The sequence below is a fragment of the Nelumbo lutea genome, chromosome 5 (genome assembly GCF_056320005.1).
Source record: "Nelumbo lutea isolate HS-2025 chromosome 5, American lotus-T2T, whole genome shotgun sequence".
Lineage (NCBI taxonomy): Eukaryota > Viridiplantae > Streptophyta > Magnoliopsida > Proteales > Nelumbonaceae > Nelumbo > Nelumbo lutea.
Genome location: NC_142688.1, coordinates 80060532 through 80080191, shown reverse-complemented (window position 1 = coordinate 80080191; position 19660 = coordinate 80060532). Strand labels below are relative to the sequence as shown.

The following is a 19660-nucleotide window of genomic DNA, read 5'->3' as shown; positions in this document are numbered from 1 at the left end:
TTACAGTTTCTATTAGGTCAATCTCTTGCCATAGAAATTCAGGGTTGAGAAATATATAGCTAGAGGTTTCTCCCCTTGCCTTAAATTCTTTACATCACTTCTCAATTTATATGCTCTGGCCACATTGAGTTTTTGGGAATAGGTTTCTGCAACACTGTCCCATATTTCCTTTGCTGAATTCATCCATAGGTAGTGTTGACTAATTTGTGGCTGTATTGAGTTCACAAGCCACCCAATGACAGTGTAATTTTCTTGCATCCACTTCTCGTATGATGGATCATCTTCTGGGGGAGCCCTTTTGCTCCCGGAAATGAATCCCCACTTTCCTCTACTACATACATATATTTTTACTGGTTGTGACCATGCCAGATAATTAGTTCCATCTAGTTTTACTGTGGTCACAATCAATAAAGAATCACTTGGAGTCCCCTGAACCAGTCCATCTTGAGCACCATTCTTGTTTTCAAACTCTGAGGAGTACATCATGTAAACACTTCAAATATGATTTCTGATAATTTCTACAAGTATACTGAATGAGGACGAGCAAGAGCTGAGTACAACTGTCCTCAAGAAGGCAATACACAAGGCCAACTTACACCCAAAAGTTGTGAGAACCAAGACTGAAGCAGAAACTTCTACACGAGTCAGCCAAAAAACAGTTTGGTTCGGCCTTCAAGAAGTAATCAGAAACTTCTAGGCACTGTGCACTCAACTGAAGTTCCTTTTCAAATCAGGGACTTGAAGGTAATCAACAAAGAAATAGCCAAGAAGAGTGAATACCAATCAGTATTGCTGAAAAGACCTTTTTACAAACACAGAAAGGGCAATAGAGATGACCCCACTGTTAAAAAAGAAAAAAGGCCTCAAGAGCAGTTCGTATAGTCCCCAAAAACAGCCAAATAGAAGCAACAATCCACAGCTCTTGATACAAGGATATTTCGGCAGTTTTGATAGTCCAAGGAGGAGTGAAAACAGCCCAGAAATTTCTGGGTTAAACCAGATTAAAGGGCAGCCGAAAGTTGTATAGAAACAACCCAGAAGTTTCAGACACTACAACAGTCCAAACACACCCAAAAAATAACCAGAAAACTGAGCACAACTTACAATTTCGAGCTTCAAATCAGAACTGAGCTGTTCCCCTTCCCCTTCCCCTTTTTCTTTTCTCTGATTCTTCCTGGCCACCGAACCACTTCTCCAAGAGATTCGAGTCTTGGGCACTTCCAATGACCTCCAAGAATCAGGCAACACGAGTTAAGCTTCCAGCCCTAGGATATTGAAGTTCAGGTATGCTCTGATACTATAAAGAAAACTGAAGAGAGTAGAGCTTGAGAGTTCGGCAATGAGGGTTTGAGAGTGAGAGTTTTGAACCATTCTCTCTCTCAGCACCCTAACACTGTTTTATTAAGATAGATTTGAATAATTACAAGGAGGCCCTTAATTGGGCAAGAAATTACAAAGAACATAATATAGACAGGATGGGCCCAGAATAAGGCCCATTACAGAAAAACATAAATAATAAGAAAAGAATAAACAGCCTATGGGCCATTCGGCCCATCTTCTCTACATTAATGACATACTGAACAAATTTTAATAATGTTCTAAAATTTTAAGTTTTAAATAGACAGTGTATCAATGAAATCTACAATATCACAGACATGTCAGCAAACTATTGGGGATATTTGGAAAAAAAATGGTTTCCAAAAGATTTCGTATTGCCACCTAGAAAATGGGGATATTTTGGGGATATATTTCCAAATATTGTTGATATTGCGAACCATGGATTTATCTAAATATGATAATGAGACTATCAGTGTAACAAACCAACAAGGCGATATCCTATTATGTGGAAGTAATTTGCAAAAGGATAAGAACAGAAAACTTAATGGTTAAAAAGTTGAGGCACGGCTAAGGTTTGTTCTCCTTAAAAACAATTTAAGTGCCTCTAGGATCAAGTTCAATGGTGCTAAAGAGAACTGGAAATTGACCTCTAGGATACAACTGCTCCAAGTTTGGTGAGGTGTGCATTCACAACCCAAAGCAGTGAACTAGATGCTATCTCAAAGTCATAGAAAAATTGAAGGAATAAAGTTAGTGGTAGATGAAGTTATAACCTTAGAAAGGGAGAACATATATAAGAGAGATGAAACAGAGAAAAGTGTTGCATAGATGGAAGGTCAGGTTTCTATGGAAAAAGTAGATGGGGAGGCAAGTGTCAGATCCTATGCTCAGGTAACGACAGGTGGGTGTGTTGAACAAAAAATTTTGAATTTTGAAATCATACAAGGGGAGTTGAAATGGCATGAGGCTGTAATAGGAGTGAGCCAAGATCCATCCTATGGAAGATCATATGATTGGGTTTTGACTGGGGGGGGCTGTCAAATTCTTGGTCCACTGGAGGGGCTAGGGTTGAACCAAGCTGTTTTGTTGGATTTGGGATTCTAGGGCCTGTCATGTGACACAATAAGTGATCATGTGGGGACTTCAAGGATGACCCATTTAAGGTGCACGTGACAGGTGCTCAAAAGTGGAGAGTTGATAAGAAAAAGTTGGGACAGGTGTGCAACTTAAGTCCATGGGAAGCACATGACCCATTTAAGGTGCCCGTGACATCTAATAAGGGGATGATGGTGGACAGTAATTTCTGTCCATCATCATCTTACTCGAGTGTTTCTTTTGTGGAGAGGCGTAGTAGTTGGAATTCATTGAATTCTTCGGTGATAGGGGTGCCAAGTAAAAGGAACACGGTTGGGTGGGAAGAAAATAGCTCAAGGGACTGTAAGCTTGGCCCTCTGTCATCTTCATTGAGGAGGGAAGTGAGTTTGAAGGGCACTTCAATGTAGTTTCAATGAAAGTGATGTTTTAAAGTCAGGACGGTAAGAGGGAAGAGAGGTGTCATCTTCAAGCATCAAAAGAGAGCTTTAACTAGAAGAAAAGGAATTGAGGATGGTGACAAATGGGAGTGGATGACTACTAGGTTTGTTGGAAATGATGAGGAGATAGGGTCATTGGAATCTAGAAGGGAAGGTTTTCCATTAACTAGTGAGGGCTTGCAAAAGGAGTAGAAACTGAATCACTCCAATAATCTGTTTGCATATTGTTGAGGATCCTATGATTATTTGTTGTTTTAGTTATTTGATTTGTTTAGTTACCATGTTGGGACCACAGTCCATTAGTTAGAAGTTTGTTGAGGAATAGTTATTCTCTTTTTTTAAGTTGTTAGTAACAGCCACCCTATCAAGGGTATATTTGACATTGTACTCATTCTTAAGCATAAAAGATAATGGGAGAGGGCGGCCAGCATTTTTTGGCTTATCTTCCTTTTCTCTCTTCTTTCTCTTCTTTTGCTCCCTCACAAATTTTGACTTTCTCCTCTCTCATATCCATAAATGCCCGCGGAACCAAACACATACTTAATATGGTGGACTGTAGTGTTGAACAAAAATTGACCAGTGACGTAGGTCTGGGTGTAGGAAATACCAGTGATCCTTTTGGATACGGGATTATCACTATAGTTAAATTAGATGGTACAAACTATCTGGAATGGGTACAATCAGTCAAGATGGCTTTTGGTGCACGTGGAAAATTGGGATATATTATTGGAGAGGAGTAGAAACCTGATACAAATTCTTCTTGGTGGGTGCTAGAGAATTACATGGTGATGTCTTGGCTATGCAATTCTATGTTGCCTCATATTAGTAATTTTTTTAATGGGTTGATATTGCTAAGGATATTTGGGATGGAATAACTAAGATTTATTCTTAGAAACATAATGTGGCCAGAGCTTATTAGTTGAGGAACCAAATAATTAATACAAGGCAAGGAGATAGACCTCTTTCTATGTAGTATGTACTTTTCTACTCTGAAGACCCTTGGGTAGGAGATAGATCACTTAGAGACTGTTGTTTGGGAGAGTACTAAGGATGCAACCACTTATTAGAAGCTGGTAGAGAAGAATAACGGTTTTGGGTTTTTGGATGGACTTAATCCTGAGTTTGATATTGCAAAACAAAACATTCTTTCTAGAGAAAGTGTCTCTTTCTCGAGTATATTCTTTTGTGTATGGAGAGGAGAGTAGGAGAAATGTTATGATGAGGTAGTTTGGGATTGACAAATCAGCTATGGTACCATGTTGCATGTGATCTTAATCTTCTCATTGCTCTTCGTAAGGGAAAGAGAAAGTGTACAATTCATTGTATCTCACACCATCCTTCTTATAGTAGCCTATCACTTGCCTACCACACCTTTCTTTCTTCCCTTGATTATGTATCTATACCCAGGAATTTTAGTGAGGCTCTCTCTAAACCAGTGGAGAATAGCTAAGCAGGAGGAAATGGAGGCTTTGATTAAAAATTAGACACGGGAAATAGTTGATTTACATGTTGAGAAGGAGATAGTTGGATGTAGGTGGGAATTCACTATGAAGTACAAGGTTGATGATAGTATAGAAAGGTACAAGACAAGTTGCAAAAGGGTATACATAGATCTATGAAATTGATTATCTAGAGACCTTTGCACTGGTGGTTAAAATGAGTTCAGTTTAGAATCTCGTCATTGATAGCTACTTATTCATGGCCTTTCTTCCAACTTGATGTAAAAAATGATTTCCTTTTTGGTGATTTGTAGGAGGAAGTGTATATGGACCTTCTAGTTGATTTTTATGATGATGTAGAAGGAAATGTTTGCAGATTGAAGAAGTCCTTATATGGCTTGAAGTAGTCACCTAGAGCATGGTTTGATAGGTTTTGGGGAGCTTTGATTCGTTTTGGATATACACACATACACACTCAGTCAAATCATACAGTCTGTGTGAAAATGAGAGTATCACTTATATCGGTGTTGATTGTATATGTGGATGATATTGTGGTTACAAGGAATGGCTTGAGTGAGAATGATGCAGTAAAGAAATCATTACTACAAGAATTTGAAATCAAGGATCTAGGTGATCAGAAGTATTTTCTAGGGATTGAGGTTGCAAGATCCAAACATGGGATATTCATATCCTAGAGGAAGTGTGTGTTGGACTTACTATAGGAAACTGGAAATCTAGGAGTTGACCTAGTTGATACTCCTACTCCTATTGATTAGAACCACAAGATTAATGGTTCAAATGGTGACTTGGTAAAGGATGTATGGAGCTATTAGAGGATGGTGGGCTGACTACTATATTTGTGCATGACCCATCTAAATATTTCCTATGCTGTCAGTGTTGTGAGTTGGTATATGCATGCTCCTCAGGTTCAGCACTAGGTGGCTATTGATAGGATTCTTGCATACTTGAAGAAACATCCTATAGAGGAATGTTATTTGTTGATCATGGGCACTTGAAACTAGAAGCATATATAGATGCAAATTGGGCATGGTGCCTAGATGATAGGAGATCTACATCAAGAGTTTGCATTTTTATAGGAGGGAATATGGTGTCATGGAAAAGTAAAAAGTAGCCAGTTGTGGCAAGGTCAAGTGCAGAAGTAGAATACAAAGTTATGGCACATGGTGTCCTAGAACTTCTTTGGATTAGGTCCTTATTAGGTGAGCTTAGGATTGTTGCTGAAGAATGTATGGTGTTGTATTGTGATAATCAAGCAACAATCAACATTGCCCATAATCCAGTCCAGCATGGTAGGACAAAGCATATTGAGGTTGATAGACACTTCATAAGAGAGGGTAATAGCTAGTGAAGTTTGCCTATCATATTGTTTCTTTTGACTCACAACTGGCTGGTATCTTTACCAAGGGAGCTACGAAGAGCAAGCTTGAACATGACTTGTGCAAGTTGGGAATGTGTGGCATTTACTCTCGGCTTGAGGGGGAGTGTTGAGGATCCTATGGTTATTTGTTTGTTTTGTTTAGTTAGCATGTTGGGACCACATTCCATTAGTTAGAAGTTTGTTGAGCAGTAGTTTATTCTCTCTCTTTTTAAGTTGCAACAACTGCCTATCAAGGGTATATTTGACATTGTATTCATTATTTTCTTAAAAATAAAAGATAATGGGAGAGGGTGGCTGGAATGGATGGGACTTGTAACGATTCTAGAACAATGGAAATTTTGGAAAAATCCAAGGGAATAAGTAATAGGAAACATGGGTTAAAATGTCCACAAATTTCCTAATATTTCCATAACATATTTCCATTTCCATGGGTAGCGACATGAAATTTTACTAGTATCGACGTATCCCCTAGTGAACACTACCAGAACAATGATTAGTACAAGAGATATTATTATAATACAAGTTGGTGACAATATTGTAGATATGAGATGTAAATCAGTCCTCAAATATTGGGTGTAAATTTGAAGATTAGAGGGAAAAAAAGGAAGAAGAGAAGTAAGAGAAGTAGTAAAAGAGAAGAAGATGGCGATAAGAGAAGGAAGAAGAAAGGCTCGAATTATCTTCCCTTTCTCCTCTAGTCCTTTTTTATTAAGAATTAATGTTAGAGTAATGACAAGTATGCCCTTAAGTGGGCGGCTAGCTAGACAGTAACATAAAGAGATTAAACAAAAAGAAATAACGGGCTCATTAAGAGAGGCCCATTAGCAAACAAGAAAAGAAAAGATATTACAAGAAAAGATACTAGGACCCATTTGGCCTAGTCTCTTTACACTCCCCCTCGAGCTGAGCATAGATTCAATCATGCCCTACTTGCTTATATAGTGTGTTATTTTCCCTCTTGAAGCTCCCTTGGTCAAGATATCAGCCAATTGTTCGTCTGATGTGATGAATGGCAAACAAACTTCCCTTGAGGAAACTCTTTCGCTTATAAAATGTCTATCAACCTCAATGTGCTTAGTTTTGTCATGTTGAACAGGATTATGTGCAATGTTGATAGCTGCTTGGTTGTCACAGTAGAACATCATTGGCTTCTCGTAGTCAACTCTCAATTCTTCTAAAAGGGATCGTAACCACAGTAATTTTGACACACCATGTGCCATTGCCCTGTATTTTGCTTCAGCTGAGGATCTAGCAACTACAGACTGTTTCTTACTCCTCCATGACACAATGTTCCCAGCGACTAGAGCATAATAACTTGAGGTGGATCTCCTATCATCAATACATCCTGCTCAATTAGCATCAGTAAAAGCTTCCAACTTCATGTGTCCATGTTTGGCAAATAGAATAACTTTCCCTATGAACATGCACATAGTAAGTGCACCCAAAAACACGGAGTAGAAGAGAAAAAATATCCTCATCCGGGAAGAGAAGGCTAAAGGGGGTTTTGATGTTGAGGACCCGTGAGGGCATACGGTTGATAAAAAAGTAGCAGTAAGAACAACATCTCCCCAAAATTTTATAGGAACATGGGATGCAAACAGGAGGGATCTGGCAACTTCAACCACATGTCTGTTCTTCCTTTCCGTCACCCCGTTCTATTATGGAGTGTAGGAACAAGAGTTTTGATGAATAACCCCAAAAGTTTCAAGATAGGCGGAGAGGGTTTTCTCAAAATACTCCTTAGCATTATTAGAACGGAATATTTTGATCTGAGTGTTAAACCGGATGAGGATGAGTTCATGAAATTTTTGCACAATAGCTGGTACTTCAAGTGTAACGAGAGTAGTCATCAATAAAAAAGATAAAGTACCTATAAGCCCCCATAGTTGGAAAATTATATGGCCCCCACACGTCAGAATGAACAATATGAAAAGGAGAAAGAGATCTTTTATTGCTTATTGAATAAGAATGTTTGCAGTGCTTTGCCAGTTCACATGACTCACAGTGAAGACTCGATAAAGACACTCCCTTAAACATATCTGGAAACAAATGGCTCAAAGTAGAAAATGACAAATGACCAAACCGAAAGTGACATAACAAGACTTTGTTATATTCTGTTTGCCTCATGGCCACTCCCAATCATTCTCTGAGATTGTAGGTCTTGAAAAACACAATGAGTGGGAAAAAAAGTTTTGCTACAATTCATGGATTTAGTTAAGCTGCTAACAGATAAAAGGTTTGTGTTAAGTTTAGGGACATGAAGGACAATTACCAGAGATGGGAGCAAGAAACCCATCAACAAGGGATATTTTCTCTTTGCCAGAGAGAAGGTGGTATGAGCAGAAGAGATTAGATAGGCTGGTCATATGGTCTGATGCACCGGAATCAATAATCTAAGGGATTTTATGATTACATGAAACTAAAGCATGATTTGCGGAAGCACGAATACCTAAGTGAGCAAATGTAGATGAAGATGATGTGTTGTTGTTGGAAGAGTGAGATGAAGAAATAGTAGCTTCCAAGTGATTTAATAGCCTCCCATACTTTTCAAAATCCGCCTTCATTGCTGCCAATTGCTCAATGGTTGATTTTTCTTCTCTCCTTATTTCCTCCTTTAGGTACTATAGCAACATTAGTTGTCTTAGGCTTTCCTACCTGACTGCCCTTCTTAGAGTTGTTATTCTTAAACCTATCAGGAAGAAGCTCAGGATGAAGCTTCCAGCAAGTGTCCTTTGTATGCCTCGGTTTCTTGCGATATTCACATATCTGCTTCTTTTTCTCAGTAGGACCCTTTGGTTTTATTCCAGCATGTGCAAAGTGTTCTGTAGGTGGACTCTGCAACTGAACCTGCCGCCTACTCTCCTCACTGCTTATCATAGCATATGCCTGGGAAAGAGTAACCTCATCTCTAGCCAGGATATTTTTCCTAATGATGTCAAACTCAGAGTTGAGTCCAGTGAGAAATTCAAACACCTATTTCTCTCCACCAACTTCCTATACATTTCAGCATCATTCTTACTCTCCCATACAACTGTCTCCATAACATCAATTTCTTGCCATAGGGATTTCAGTATAGAGTAGTAGATTGCTACACTCTTCTCTCCCTATCTTAGGTTCTTCACATCACTTTTCAACTTATAGACTCTGGCTACATTCGACTTCTGTGAATAAGTCTCAGTAACACTGTACCATATCTCCTTAGTCGAAGACATCCAGAGATAATGCGGACTTATATGAGGTTGCATAGAATTGACCAACCATCCTATGACAATATAGTTTTCTTGCATCCATTTCTCAATTTCAGGGTCTGTCACTTCGGGTTTCACTTTACTACCTGTAGATACCCGAGTTTTCCTCTATTATAGACATAAATTCTTATAGACTATGCCCAAGCAAGATAATTTGTCCCATCTAGCTTGATTGTGGTCACACCAGTCAAAACGGAATCTACCGAGCCATGGCTGGAAACCAGCACTTGCTTGGACTCACTTCCGTATGGCTCCATTAATCAAACGAAAATGAAAGAACCATAAATTTTGTCTATATAAACTTACTTGAAGTCAAACCAGAACCCAGATGCTTGAAAACTAGGGTTTTACTTAGTCTAGCTATTGGGGAGGAAGAAAGAAGATGCAGCCGCTCTTACCAGAGTTTCCCAATCTCTTCCAAACCTGAGCCGCCCTTCTTTAGGAGTCAAAAGACACCTCTCAAGCATAGAGTGCCACACCCAAAGCTTCACCTTTACCTGTACCTTCGAAAATCTCTAATCAGCTAGGGTTTTGGGCAACAACAGAACAACACCACTTCTTGGCAATATCCATCTAGATTTAAACTCTCCAAACCCTCTACCAACTAGGCTAGAGATCCTCTGAACTATAGAGAACCTATCTCTCCATACACTCTTAATCTAAGGGTGTATGGGAAAAGAGGAAGAAATAAAAAAAAAAGGAAGAAATAGACCTGCTCTGATACCAAGATGTAAATCAATCCTCAAATATTAGGTGTAAATTTGAAGATTAGAGGGAAAAAAAGGAAGAAGAGAAGTAAGAGCAGCAGTACAAGAGAAGAAGATGCCGAAAAGAGAAGGAAGAAGAAAGGTTCGAATTATCTTCCCTTTCTCCTCTAATCCTTTTTTATTAAGAATTAATGTCAGAGTATGCCCTTAAGTGGGTGGCTAGCTAGGCAGTAACATAAAGAGATTAAACAAAAAGAAATAACAGACCTATTAACCAACAAGAAAAGAAAAGATATTACAAGAGAAGATGCTAGGACCCATTCGGCCCAGTCTCTTTACAATATGTAGAGTAGGAATTTTGTTGCCTGCCTAACTTATATGATTACCACTTTGAGCGAACTTGATATTCATTTCAAACATGAAGTTAAATAATAGTTTTTGTTTGTATAATAAATTATTTGGTTGATCTATTAGATCTATTTGCATTTTCTATGAGTTTAAATTTTGCTATAACTCATTATATCATGTAATTTTGAACCTTAAGGTTTATAGGACAACTTGAAAACATATTCTTTTGTTTATAACCTTCGTTTTTTAGCTTTGTTTAATGATTTAGAACAAGATAATAATTTAAAAATATGTGCCTATGCTTCTTGTATCATTTCATAGAATAACATTCTATATTTTTGCATATAGTACAATGTTTCACCATGTTTGTAGTTTTTACAATAATTCCATACTATATTCTATCATTTTCGACATGTTTCCTATATTTGGACAACCAATATTTCCATCGGCACTAACATTTTAAATCTTGGTGGGAACTTGATTCATGTCGCTCAAGTGTTTCATTGTTTGAAGAGTGGAATTCTGGGAGCAGGGCATTCTAATATCAAGAGGGTCTATGAGAAAAAGAGTGTAAAGGGTAAATATAGATTACAAAAGGGTGATGAGAAGAATACTAACCCTGAAAAGGTACTGGAAAAGAATGAGAAAAGTAAGACGAAAATAGAATCCAAATGGCAAGAAAAATAAAATGGATTGTATATGGAATAAAAGGAGGAAGATAGTGGAAAGAAGAAAAGGACGACCTAGATCAGGAGGATGGGGGTGAGGAGGTTTTAGATTGAGTAAGAGAAGATAGAGGAGAGAATTTTTCTGGAAAAAATTGTTGAAACAAGGATCCTAGTAAGCAAAGCATTAGGGCTTCTCATTTTGGGAGGAAGAATTTACAAGAAAAGAAATTCATGGAATTCGAAAATGGATATCCTATGAAAATTGAGTAACTTAGGGCAGAATTAGGTTCTAAATTGGTTATGAGGGACACTCCATTTGTATGAGGGTTTGGGCAGGAAATGGGATCATGCCTAACTTGTTCTTGGTGATATCTTATCACCTTTTCTTGTAATTCCTCTTTTGCTATTAAAGTTTTATTTTTTATTTATTACCAAAAAATAAGAGAGATGCAGCAAAATGCTTGTGATGTGGTCTTCTTCTTCATGACCAGTCTCTACAATAGACCCCTTTAAACCACTCAAAACCTCACAGAGACCCATTTTACTTCATCTGCACATTACCTATATATAGGCTGACGTGCTTGAAGGTAGGTTGAGGGTCCCAAGGAGAGAAACCCACAAGAAATCCTGAGGATAAGAATTAAAACAAGAAATATAGTATAGTAAGGGAATCATGTGTGTGACATGACACAACATGGTTGGCGGGCATGCGCATGCTCAACCCAGCCTGGCCTAACTCAGCTCTTGCTTGCGTAAGGTCTTCCAAGTCCACACTCTCTACTTGTCCAAAGACATACAACAAGAAGACAAGATAATATATTAGCTCAAATTGTCTGTGTGGGACTTTGGTAATCTCTACAATGAATAGGACATAATGCCCCATCCTAGAAAAGACGTAATAGGAAAGAGATAAAGAGAAAGAAACAAAGTAGACAAACTGAGATAATAACAAAGAAGCTATAATAAGACTGTAGAGAAGATGGGCCAAATGGCCCATAGGTTGTAGGTTGTTTATTCTTTCTTGTTATTTATGTTTCTTTTCTGTAATGGGCCTTATTCTGGGCCCATCCTGTCAATACTAAGTTCTTTGTAAATTCTTGCCCAACTAAGGGCCTCCTTGTAATTATTCAAATATATCTAATAAAACAGTGTTAGGGGGCTGAGAGAGCATGAGTTCGAAACCCTCTTCTCAGACCCTCATTGTCAAACCCTCAACTCTCTTCTCTTCAGTTTTCTTCATGGTATCAGAGCATACCTGAAATTCAATATCCTTGGGCTGGAAGCTTGACTGTGTTGCCTGATTCTTGGAGGTCATTGGAAGTGCCCAAGACTCGAATCTCTTGGAGAAGTGGTTCGGTGGCCAGGAAGAATCAGAGAAAAGAAAAAGGGGAAGAGGAACAGTTCGGTTCTGTTGAAGCTCGAAACTGTAAGTTGTACTCATATTTCTGGGTTCAGTTTTCTTCTGGTTTGAAACTGTAAGTTGCACTTAGATTTCTGGGTTCAGTTTTCTTCTGGTTGTTTTGTATTGCTTTCGAATGTGTTTGGATTGTTGAACTGTTCGAAAAACTTTGGTTGTTCTGTACTACCTTCGGCTGCCATTGAATCTGGTTTAACCCAGAAATTTCTGGGCTGTTTTTCACTCCTTATTGGACTGTCAAACTGCCGAAACATCCCTGTAACAAGGCTGTGGATTGTTGCTTATACCTGGCTGTTTTTTGAGGGGCTGTACGAACTGTTCTTGAGGCCTTTTCTCTTTTGACAGTGGGGTTGTCTCTATTGCCCACATTGTGTTTGTGAAAAGGGTACTTCGGCTGAGTGCCAAGAGGTATTTACTTTGAAGTCCAGATTTGAAAAGGGTACTTCGGCTAAGTGCCTAGAAGTTTCTGTTTACCTCTTGAAGGCTGAACTCAGTGTATTGCCTTCTTGTGGTTGGCTGAACTCTGTTATTGCTTGTCCTTATTCAGTATACTTGTAGAAGTCATCTAAAATCATATTTGGAGTGTTTACATGATGTACTCCTCAGAGTTTGAAAACAAAAGTGGTGCTGAATATGGACTGGTTCAGGGGACTCTGTAGAGAAGATGGGCCGAATGGCCCATAGACTGTCATTTCATGTTATGTTATGTTTCTCTCTGTTGTGGGCCTTATTCTGGGCCCATACTCTGTAATATTCCAGGGATGGGATTCTTATTTCCCAGAGGAAATATGTCATTGATTTGTTGTCTGAAACTGGAAAATTGGGTGCAAGACCAGCTGCAACTCCTATTGATATGAGTCACAAACTTTCAGCTTCGGATGGAACTTTGTTGGAAGACAAAGGGGTCTTTCAGAGACTTCTTGGGAAGCTTTTGTACCTGTGCATGACTAGGCCAGATATCGCGTATGCTGTCAGTTGCATTAGCCAGTTCATGCATGCTCCTAGAGATACCCATATGGCAGCAGCAGAACGGATTTTGTGCTATCTGAAAGGCTCTCCAGGAAAAGGAATTCTATTTGCCAAACATGGTCATCTGAAACTTGAAGCCTATACTGATGCTGATTGGGCTGGAAATATTGATGATAGAAGATCTACTTCAGGGTATTGCAGTCTGGTGGCTGGTAATGTTGTCTCTTGGAGGAGTAAGAAACAAACAGTTGTGGCTCGATCCTCCGCAGAAGCAGAATATAGAGCCATGGCACATGGAGTCTCGGAATTTTTGTGGCTAAGGTCCTTAATGGAAGAACTTGGGGTAGATCATGACAAACCCATGATGTTGTACTGTGATAATCAGGCTGCCATCAACATTGCTCACAACCCGGTACAACATGATAGAACCAAACATATTGAGGTTGATAGACACTTTATTCGTGAAAGAGTCTCCTCCGGTGAAGTGTGTCTTCCATTCATTACTTCTGAAGGACAACTGGCAGATTTTATCACCAAGGGCATTTCCAAGGCAAGGCTTCAACATGACACTGGCAAGCTGGGCATGATTAACATCTATGCTCAGTTTGAGGGGGAGTGTAGAGAAGATGGGCCGAATGGCCCATAGACTGTCATTTCATGTTATGTTATGTTTCTCTCTATTGTGGGCCTTATTCTGGGCCCATACTCTGTAATATTCTGTTTTTTGTATTTTCCTGCTCACTCAAGGGCCTCTCTGTAATTTGTCAAAGATTAACTTATTAATAAGATGTTTAGAGTGTTAGAGAGAGGTTATGTTCGAACCTCTTACTCTCTAACACTCATTGCCGCCAGCTCTCTCTTCTCTTCCTCTCTTGTTTGTTCATTTTCTGGTTTGCATCTAATCTCAAACAGTTCCATACATCAAGTGGGCTGTTTCTCAACTGACTCCAAGTGATTCCTTATTGACTGTGACTACAGTTAAACTGGATGGAACTAATTATCTGGCATGGTCACAATCAGTAAAGATTCATGTATGTAGTAGAGGAAAGTGGGGGTCCATTTCCGGGAGTAAGAAGGCTCCCCCAAAAGATGATCCATCCTACGAGAAGTGGATGCAAGAAAATTACAGTGTTATTGGGTGGCTTGTGAACTCAATGCAACCACAAATCAGTCAACACTACCTATGGATGAATTCAGCAAAAGAAATTTGAAACAGTGTTGCAGAAACCTATTCCCAAAAACTCAATGTGGCCCGGGCATATAAATTGAGAAGTGATGTAAAGAATTTAAGGCAAGGAGAGGAACCTCTACCTGTATATTTCTCAACCCTGAAGTGAAGGGATGAGAGATCCATTGTATGGACGCCCAAATCTTGCGGAATGAAGGGGGCAAATTTCAGAAAATTTTCTCTCCCTTCAACTGGGAATCGCATTCCCTATTTAGAAAATCATATTTTCAAGGACCAATCTTGAACCATGAACTGAACCAAATCTGAACCAAAAGAAGTAGGAGAGAGGTATACATGATACAGAGAAGTATTATCTCTCAATGGAGGTGTTCACGCCCAATGAAGGATCCAAAGACTGCTCCCACTGAAGATGGCGCTGTGTAGGATGGAGCAGAATCAACAGCGTTCTCCAAGAACCTAATCCTTCGTAAGTGAAGATGATCAAGATTGCTTTCAGTCTTGGAATTTCAGGTTCGAACAGAAGAGAAAGTGAAGAAGGAAGAGGAGAAAGATTAGTGAGAGAGCAGTAGAACACATGTTTGAAATGACGGACAGATTCTGAATGATCTGCCGCCGCCACTTCAACTTAATATTTATATGTTATGCTTGTTACATGAAAGGACATATCTACCCTTGGTGTTTACATCATAACACTTAACAATATAAAACTGAAAAGTAAGTAACAACTAGAATAGCAAAAAAACATAACAATTAGACTAGGTACATTCTACCCTACGGATAGAGTGGCCCCATAGCTGTGGGGCCCACATCAGTTTCTCTACACTCCCCCTCAAGTTGGGAGTAAATGTTTATCATTCCCAACTTGGATAGATCCGCTTCTAGCTTCTTTTTTGATACGATTTTAGTGAGGATATCTGCTAGTTGCATACTGGAAGTGATGTAAGGGAGGCATACTTCTTGAGATGAGACCCTCTCTCGTACAAAATGCCGGTCAACTTCAATGTGTTTTGTTCTGTCATGCTACACTGGATTATGTGCTATATTAATGGCTGTTTGATTATCACAATACAACATCAGAGGCTTCTCATACTCAATACCCAACTCCTCAAGTAGAGATCTTAGCCATAGGATTTCAGCCACTCTGTTGGTCATGGACCTATATTCTGCTTCAGCACTAGACCGTGAGACAACACTTTGTTTCTTACTTCTCCAGGAGACAAGGTTTCCTCTCACAAGGGCACAATATCCTGAGGTAGACCGTCTGTCATCAACATTCCCAGCCCAATCAGCATCCGTATAGACCTCTACCTTCATGTGGTTATTGTTCTTGAACATTATACCTCTACCCGGGCATCTCTTCAAATATACTAGTATTCTTTCTGCTGCTAGAAGGTGTGTGGTTCTAGGAGAATGCATGTACTGACTGACAACACTAACTGCATAACTGATATCTGGCCGAGTGAGGCACAGATATAGGAGCTTTCCCACTAACCGCTGGAACATAACTTTGTCTTCAAGCAGCTCCCCACTCCCTGCACTAATCCTGTGGTTCTGTTCAATGGGTGTATCTGCAGGTTTGACACCCAGCTTTCCAGTTTCAGCTAACAGATCTAAAACATATTTCCTCTGTGAGATAAAGATCCCCTGTTTAGATCTAGCAACCTCAATACCCAAAAAATACCATAGTGGACCCAGATCTTTCACCTCAAACTCTTGATGAATGAAGACTCCACCCTCTTGATGTCAGTGAAGACTCCATATCATCAACATATACCGTAAGTAGTGTCAGTGAAGACTCCACCCTCTTGATGAACAGTGTATGATCTGACTGGGCCTGTACATAACCGAACTTCCCAAGAGCTAGTCTGAATCTGTCAAACCAAGCTCTAGGTGACTGCTTCAGACCATACAATGCCTTATTGAGCCGGCAGACCTTCTTACCTGTCTTTGTATCATAGTATCCAGGAGGCAACTGCATGTAAACTTCTTCCTGCAAGTCCCCATTCAGGAAGGCATTTTTAACATCCATTTGGTACAAAGGCCAAGTGTGGCTTGCTGCAAGAGATAATAGAACCCGAATGGTGGTCATCTTGGCTACCGGGGCAAGCATCTCCAAGTAATCTATGCCATAAGTCTGAGTGAACCCTTTTGCAACTATCCGAGCTTTGTACCTCTCAATGGAACCATCTACATTGTGCTTCACAGTAAATACCCATCTGCATCCAACTGATTTCTTTCCTTTGGGCAAGTCAACTAGCTCCCAGGTATTATTTTTCAACAGGGCATCCATTTCAACTTGCATTGCACCTCTCCACTCCGGGACTGATAGGGCCTCTTGCATTGTTCTTGGAATAGGGACATTGGAAATGGAACTAAGGTAGGACCTGTAGGTAGGAGATAGGCGTTCATAGGATAAAAAATGGGAAGTACAGTGGGCTGTAGATGTGGTACAATGTCGTTTCCCTTTACGGACTGCAATCGGAAGATCAAGGTCATTTGTAGGAGGTAAAATGGCAACAATAGAAGAAGTCTCTGTGGGTCCTGGGACTGTAATGCCTGGACTTGGAGCCGCAGATGAGATTGGAGCTGGCCTGGACTGCTGATGATCGGGATCAACCTGCCTGCAACACCTGTAATAGATCCTCAACTCCTGATCCCTCTGACCACCCTCACCATTGCAGCTCCCCCTCAACTCTTGATCCCTCTAGCCACCCTCACCATTGCAGCTCCCATCACCCAATGGAATAGGTAAAGGAACTACCCCACTCTCACTGCTCTCCCCTTGAAGACATGGACTTAAACCCCTACTTTCACTGCTCTCCGCTTGAAGATAAGGACTTAAATCCCTACTCTCACTGCTCTCCCCCTGAGGAGAAACCTGAGGATAATAGGGTGTCTCCTCAAAGAAAGTGACAATCCATGGAGACGAACTTCCTCTCTGAGACAGGATCATAGCAGCAATACCCCTTTTGAGTTTGTGCATAACCAAGGAAAATGCATTTGGAGGCCTTGGGTTCAAACTTGGAGTGATGGGGTCCGAGAAGCTGAACAAAGCAGGTACAAACAAATGTCTTAAGGGGAATAGAAAACAACTCCTCATGTGGGTATAGAAGGGAAAAAGGAGATCGCAAATCAAGAACCTGGGAAGGAATTCAATTAATAAGATATACCGCCGTGAGGATAGCATAACCCTAGAAGTGAATAGGGACATTGGAGGTAAACATAAGACTTCTAGCCACCTCCAAGATGTGTCTATTCTTCCTTTCTGCAACCCCATTCTGCTGAGGTGTATGAGGGCAAGAGCTCTGATGGATAACCCCATGAGTAAGAAGGTAAGATGCCAATGACTTAGCAAAGTACTCCTTTGCATTATTAGATCTAAGAACTTTAATCTTGGCATCAAACTGGGTTAGGATCATTTGGTGAAAGTTTTGGGTTAGGGCGGGAACCTCATCTCGTGGACGCATAAGTTAAACCCAAGAAAACCGGATATGGTCATCAACAAATAACGAAAAATATCTGTACCCACCCATAGAAGGAATGTGATATGGCCCCCAAACATCCGTATGCACAAGATCCAAAGGACGATTACTCATTTTATTACTCAATGAATAAGAGTTTCTACAATGTTTAGCAAACTCACAGCTTTCACATTGCAACTGGGACAACTCAACAGACTCAAACAAAGTAGGAAACAGACTCTTTAAGGACCGAAAAGACAAATGACCCAATCGGCCAGTCCCAATCACCCCGAGCAGATAGATCCCATTCATCTCACGGCCAGTCCCAATCACCTTCTTTGTCTCCAGGTCCTGAAAAACACACCGGTCAGGGAAGAAAGCTACTGAGCAGTTCATGTGTTTGGTAATACTATTGACTGAAAGGAAGTTAGTATCAAGCTTAGGAACATGTAAGACAGAAGACAAGGAGATCGTATCTGATAACTTAATGTCCCCCTTCCCAGAAATAGGAACCAGGGAGCCATTAGCAATAGATACTTTATCCAGCCATCAGCAATAGATACTTTATCCCTACCAGATGACAAATGATAAGACGTAAACAGTTAAGGCAAGATAGTCATGTGGTCGGATGCACCTGAATCTATTACCCAACAAGGTTCAGTAGTACCTGGAGCTGAGGCATGGTAGGCTAAAGCTAGAGTACCTGAATTTACGGTTGTAATCTGACCACCCATCTCAGAAACACTGCCATAACTGATGCTACCAAAGCTGCCTTCTGCCTGATTTTTAAACTCCATCTCAGTCAAGTCTTAAAACAGTATAGGCCTGATCTGTATTCATAGTGTGTGTGCACAAAACTGGGATAACTCTGATCTGAAATCAACTAACAAACACAACAGTGGCTGTCCGTAGAGCTTAACCCCTTTAAGAGAGTTCGAAAACCCAAAAATACTCTGAAAAACAGCTTAGAAGGAGGTCTGATTTGCCTTTGCAGAATTTGGGTTTAATCAGTCCTTAAAGTGATCAATTCAGTTGCACAATCTAATCAGTACTGTATAGATAGACTTGCAGTAGGGTTAATATGAAACCCTAGAATCTGATCAATGCCAACAATAAACTTGAGGACAGCTCTAGGTAGATCGCAAGGTTCAGTCCAGCACTAGGGCTTACCGCAAGATCACTTTCAAACTCTAGTGCAGAAAGAAACAAGGCTGAGACAGTTCGGTGTAAACCAGTAGGGTTTTAATCACAGCAGAACAGTAGGGTTTGCTGTAAAACCCTAGTGAATCGAAGTGTAAAACAATAGGGTTTTAATCACAGCAGAACAATAGGGTTTGCTGTAAAACCCTAGTGAATCGAAGAGATGAAAACCTAGAATGGTTCAGCCTTCCTCTCCAGATAGGTCCAACCTATTTTTTCTTAGAAAAGTAAATGACTTACAAGAAAAGAATTGTTCGCTGCCTTCTAGGGTTACCCGAACCCTAGTCTTCTCTGGTCCTTCCTGACCACCAATACTCCGCAACCATAACAAAACTTCCAACAGTTGCTAGCACTTCTGGCGATCTCCAAGAATCCGTTTGCGAACTCCACCTTTTCAGCTTCTAGTCCTAGGAGATTCTCATGTGGTCGGCTGGTATTAGACTCACATAAGAAACCCTAACTTGGCTCTGATAGCATGAAGATGATCAAGACTGCTATCAGTCTTGGAATTTCAGGTTCGAACAGAAGAGAAAGTGAAGAAGGAAGAGGAGAAAGATTAGTGAGAGAGCAGTAGAACACAGTTTAAAAGGTAGGACAAATTCTGAATGATCTGCCGCCACCACTTCAACTTAATATTTATATGTTATGCTAGTTACATGAAAGGACACAGCTGCCCTTGGTGTTTACATCATAGCACTTAACAATATAAAACTGAAAAGTAAGTAACAACTAGAATAACAGAAAA

The 19660-nt window shown here is 40.0% G+C and overlaps 1 protein-coding gene across 4 annotated transcripts in view; it reads left to right on the top strand.

Moving 5' to 3' along the window:
• The window catches only part of LOC148853054 (glutathione S-transferase zeta class-like), a 119102-nt gene that overhangs the window by 64947 nt on the left and 34495 nt on the right, over positions 1–19660 (top strand). For 2 of the 4 annotated variants that reach the window (XR_016098749.1, XR_016098748.1), the window contains one exon: positions 11990–12105. The exons of the other annotated variants lie outside the window; for them this stretch is intronic. The gene's annotated coding sequence lies outside the window, so the exon portion shown is untranslated. The remainder of the gene's footprint in view (positions 1–11989; positions 12106–19660) is intronic. 4 annotated transcript variants of the gene reach the window in all.